The sequence below is a fragment of the Onychostoma macrolepis genome, chromosome 15, assembly GCF_012432095.1.
Source record: "Onychostoma macrolepis isolate SWU-2019 chromosome 15, ASM1243209v1, whole genome shotgun sequence".
NCBI classification, from domain to species: Eukaryota; Metazoa; Chordata; class Actinopteri; order Cypriniformes; family Cyprinidae; genus Onychostoma; species Onychostoma macrolepis.
The window spans coordinates 31,540,626-31,546,625 of NC_081169.1; positions in this window are offsets into that span (position 1 = coordinate 31,540,626).

The following is a 6,000-nucleotide window of genomic DNA, read 5'->3' on the forward strand; positions in this document are numbered from 1 at the left end:
CACGTAGATTTGCATATTTACATTACATTCATGTAAAGCAGTGTTGACAGTGAATTCTACATAATAACACATACATCACTCACTCAGATGTGTGTTCATGTTGTGATGTGCTCATCTGTAATTCTTTTAGTAAATTTTCCTGCCTCATATTAAACAGACATTTAGTAATCGTCTTTAAGATGTATATGGTTTATGTAAATGCACTCTGGAGACGTGCATGTGTTTACAGGAGCTCCCCTGTTCGCTATACATAATGAGACATGTTTTTACAGCAAAATCACAAATATACTGTAACATTACTGTCTAGCGTCTTTACACCTTAAGCAAATCAACAGTTTACTCTACAGTAGCTCAACAAATATGATTTTAACACAGGAAACCGTGTTTTTGGTTTGTAATACTCACATTTGTAAACACCCGCGTCGCTGTTCTCCATCACGTTCGATGATGACGTATTGATCTCCCGTGGGCTTCTGGGATTGAAAAGTATCCATCGATGAGCACTCAAGAATCTGGGCTAAAGCAGTAGGACATCCGGGAACTTCTCGACTACTCTTTTATGAATACTGAGGTTTCGGACACACTTCTTTGCTCGCCTACTGCTTTTCCCCTACTATATAGTAGGTAAGTATGCATATTCGGACGCACTTTAAGTAGACGCACGTCCAAATCTCGCGAGAATTAGTACATCACCCAGGTAATTCTCGCCTACTCTAATATGAATACTGAGGTTTCGGACATACTTATTCGCTCGCCTACTGCTTTTCGCCTACTATATAGTTGAGAAGTAGGCGGTTTCGGATGCAGCCAAGGTCTGGATGTCCACGGAGGACAATAGTGGTGATGATCGGAGAATCCTCTCCATGGTAAAGAAAAACCCTTTCACAACATGCAGCCAAGAGAAGAATGCTCGCCAGGAGACAGACGTGTCTACAGTCAAGAGAAGACTTCACCAGAGCAAATACAGAGGCTTCACCACAAGCTGCAAACAAGACCAGACTAGACTGACAAAAAACATCTAAAAAAGCCGGAGCACTTCTGGAAAAGCATTCTTTGAACACTGAAATTAAGATCAAGCTGTACCAGAATGACGGGAAGAAGAAAGTCTGGAGAAGGCTTTGGAGCAGCTCTTGATCCGAAGCACACAACATCATCTGTGAAACATGGAGCAGTGTGATCATGAGCTGCATGGCTTCAGTGGCTCTGGATTACTGGTGTTCAGTGATGATGAGACAGAAGCCGCCGGATCAGTTCTGAAGTGTATAGAGATATACTCTCTGTACAGATTCAGTCAAATACAGCAAAGCTGATTGAGTGGCACTTCATAGTACAAATGAACAATGACCCAAAACATACAGCAAAATCAACCCAGGAGTTTTTGAAGGTACAACAGTGGAATATTCTGCAATGTCCGAGTCAATCTCCTGATCTCAACCCGATTGAGCTGCATTTCACTCGCTGAAGACAAAACTACAGACAGAAAGATCCACAAACAAACTGAAGTCAGCTGCAGTAAAGCATCACAAAGAAGAAACCCAGTCTTTGCTGACTTCAGTCATCGCCTGCCAAGGATTCTCAATAAAATTTTAAAAATGAACATTTTATTTATGATTGTTTATTTGTCCAATTACATTTGAGACCCTGAAAATGGGGGACTGTGTCTAAAAAAGGTTGTAATTCCTAAGCATTTTATATTATATTTTTGTTCATCCCCTTAAATTAAAGCTTAAAGTCTGCACTTCAATTTCAACTTGTTAGTTTTATTTTAATTGTATTCTGGTGGCATACAGAGCCGATATTATGAAAAATATGTCAGTGTCCAAATACCTGTATACAGTATATGGACTTAACTGTATGTTTTAATTTACCTAGAAAAAAGCTTGCAGAAAATATAGTTTTGTGGGATTCTTCCTCAATCTTGAACTTGGTAAAACAATTAAGTTTATTTAAAATGTTTCAAGTCTTAATACTTTTTCTTTCGTTATACTGGAATAAATCATTCCGAGATGTATGGTAAAATTGTTGGTTGTGGTGCCCTACCTAGAAAAGTTTCCACAAGTAACCACTGTATGCAAGTTTATTAATGAATAATGTATTAAATAATTTCACTAAATATACAAATATAAATGCAAATAGGTATGAGCTTATTATTTTTATATGCGCACTTATGATTATTCATTATGACAGTGTTTATAGGTTTTCTGGTCCAAATTTGAATTCACATCAAGCTGTATGTATTTCCATAGCACATATCCTTCCAAATAACCTTTACTTAAAAATGTCAACATGGCATTGATTTGAATCTTCTTCATTAAGATCATCATTACAAGGCAAAAAAAGAAGGACTATATTTCTAACAGATGTTTAATAAAAGGGGAAAAAATGCAGAATGACCCTGCTTTAGTATGCGATAGTTTCCAGCGAATTACTGATAGAAAGTCTTATTCTACCACATCGTCATTATGAACCATGGTAAACATAGTTTGAGATTATGCTCATACTCATCACTGAAAAATTTCTTTAATACCAGATTTGGTTGTGGCATTATGAGGTCTTTTACAACAAACATGATATATAGCTCTGAGCACATGAGTGGAATGGGAGAGGAGCACGGAGACAGCGGCTCATTTGTCATTGTGTGAAGGAACAGGAAGTTCTGCTGTTCCGTGGGGTTCAGAGTCGAGCGGCTGAGCTTTTCAAAGCTCTGTAGATTGCTTTTTTTGTCTATCATCAAACTTTTTAAGCAGCTCCTGAGGTACTGCGGGAATGAGTTTACTACAACATGCCTTCCATACTGACACCCAAAGACTTTATTAATATTAATCTAGGCTTTACACACTAGTCTTAAACTTAGCAAATGACCTTATGCCTAACACAGAGGTGACACAAAAATAATATGGAACGCTTTCAGTATTTCAGAGAGTGCAGATCTAACAGCCTTAACATGCATGGGATATCAAATTTAGCATGCTAATACCTAACTACAACATTTCTACTGTTTTGTGTAAATGATACTTCAGATAGCAAGTGAATAAAGCAACTTTTCTGCTCTTATGTGAATTATGATCATGAAATAAAACAGAGAATATATATTTTTTTGTAGCTTTCTATACAATGCAAAAGGTATTGTCTTAAGATTTATTCTTGTAAACATCTTTATATATATCAGCATTTTCTAAATGTGCACATTTAGACTAAAAGTACTGACGGATTTATATTCAAGCCCTATTCGGACGGGACTAATTTCCTAAACTACGTTTGAGTTTCGATTCTTATCACCTGACGTCTGCGATTTTCATGTACCAATTCGTACGGGACTAACATCTCTGTGTTTATTACAGAGGTGGGAGGGTCTGTTTTGTATATCTGGGCGTTTCAGAGGTCACACGCTCTGTATGCGTGCATTGCGTGTCATTCGGATTGATTACCATTAGTATAGCAGTTTTACTACAAATACCATGGTGAAGTATAGCAAAATTATGTGTGGTTGCTTTAGTTTTACTTTAGTTATTTATTTGTAGTAAACCCGTGTTTAATTTTCATAAAGGTGCATATGTAATTAAAACATTATGTAATTGAGTGCAGAAATTAACGCGAGTAATTTTACCTGACGCAGATATTACAATAGCCAGTCTGAATGGTTTACGTGATCTGACTCTTGATTTTATTATTGTTTTTAATTAATTAATTTATTTTCTCCTTGCCGGGAGGCAAATATATCAAACATGAGCGCGGTAAGAGCGTCTACGGTAATTCAAGATGGCCAAAACACACAAGGAAACACGCTGTGAAAAAAAATCGCACCGGCAATCACAGACATCGCATTCGGACGGGATTAGTTTTCTCAGAGGATCACTGAGTTTGCGGAAAAACAGTAGGTAATTTGCTCTGGAATTATTACAGAGGTTGTGTGAGAAAAACACAGACATGGCAGATTCGGACGGGATTAAAATCACCAAGTACGTCTGTGAAACACACATTTCTCTAACGACCCCCTGTAAAACTAGTCCCGTCCGAATAGGGCTATGTGTGTGTTAAAATGCTTTCATTTTAATAGATGTTGATTACATCAAATGGTCATTCAGTCATTATTTACACGTTATTTCAAATCTACATTATTTTATTTCCTTCTTCAGTGGAACCCAAAGTGACTCAGAGCTTAAATTTTAAAATTTTGTCAATTTTTCAAGATCTATTCACTATCTTACTCACAGTCCTTTTTCGTCACTGTCCAATTTAACAAAGATACACTACTTTTAATTTAGAGACACGTTGGCTAAGCTTAGGGTTAGGGAACTTTTTACCATTGCAGTGCCTTAAGGAAAACAGGTCGGTTCTTTTATTATTTCAGTCTTCTTCCTCAGACGACAGTGACTATATAAATTGTGTCACCTTTAGTAGACAGTCTGAGGCACAGCATCTGCAGGGTGAGATTCGCTAATGCCCAGAATCAAACCTTATTTCTGTGGGACCAATTACTGCGCTTGTATGGACAGCGTGGCACTTCATCCTAAGAGTCCCTCTGCTGAGGCCAGCAGTCCTGCTCTCTCATGCTGGATCCGCACTCATACCTGCTTTGACAAAACAATCCTGTGCTACAGCCACCCATGTCTTCCTCTCTTACAGGGCGAATAAGGCTGCCCACAAACATTTGGCCAAATTAAGAAGAAACACATTACACTGAACACACTCAAGCTTGTTCTGGACCTTTGAGGTTTCTTCGAGCAGAGATTTTTCAAGTTGGTCTTGACTAATTAGAGCAGCAGAGCGTGACAGATATGGTATCTCCACACACGCCCTCGGAGGAATAAAGTAAAAGTCACTTATGACTGCCACAGCTCTAATGAGCCCACAATACAAGTCCCCTGCATTTACTATAAGCGTCACATATACCACCGTCTCACATTAATACAAGAATACGACACACACCAGAGAGAAACATTTAAAGAGGCTCAAACAATAATGGTTGGGCTATACAACAACAAAACAGGCCAACATATTTCTGAATTTTCTTCAAAAGTCACAAATCTATTTACCTCCAATTTGTGCGTTTATTGCAGACGAATGGTAACGAGAGTGTCAGCGCAGTGACTAAATTAATTGGCATAGTCAGCTTTAGTATGTGTAATGAGGTCAGCAGGTTTCAAATCTATGCAGTTCAACATCAACTAACACTAGAGGTAAAGTATTTGTGTTTTGAATAGAAATGTCATGGCTTACATGATAGATTGTTAATACATAATACATAGAACAATAGAACAATCTGACATTCTATTACAGGACATATAACAATAATACTTAAAACACAAAACAGCACCATCTGCAGGACAGAAGCTAAAACAGTTCCAGTGAATTTAAGCATGATATCTGAACTGATCTCAAAAGAAAACTAATGCGTGTGAAATAGCGATCTCTGTCGAATTGGTTGATGGTTCCGGCATCTGTATGTTTTTTTCACATCGTTCACAGTGTCTCAGTATTTACTGTTAGCATCTGTGTGGTGCAGCGAGGAGCTTTAAAAGCTCTTGTTGGATCAGTTTGGCTCACAGCTAGTTATGTTTGGATTTGTCTTATTTTGGTAACACTTCACAATAACTGCACATGAATAATTGTGTAGTAATAGTTACATTAAATATTACTTTATTATGAACTAACAATAAGATAAGGCATGTACTAATCAAGAAATAACCTTAATTACGACATAAATCATATGAATTCATGTGTGAATAACGACCACCTTCACTACATGTTAGTTCATGTTTGTTACAGCAGTTCATTTTAAATGAACACTATTAATAATATTTTCACACATGAAATCATGATTCATGTCCTAATTAAGGGTTAGTTCTTGATTGGTACATGCCTTAGTCATCATTAGTTCATATTAAAGAAATAATTATTTTAGCTATTAGTACATGATTATTCATGTGCTGTTATTGTAAAGTGTTAACCTTATTTTTCTCCTTTCCCTGAGATCATTTTTCTTTGACCTCTTACCTT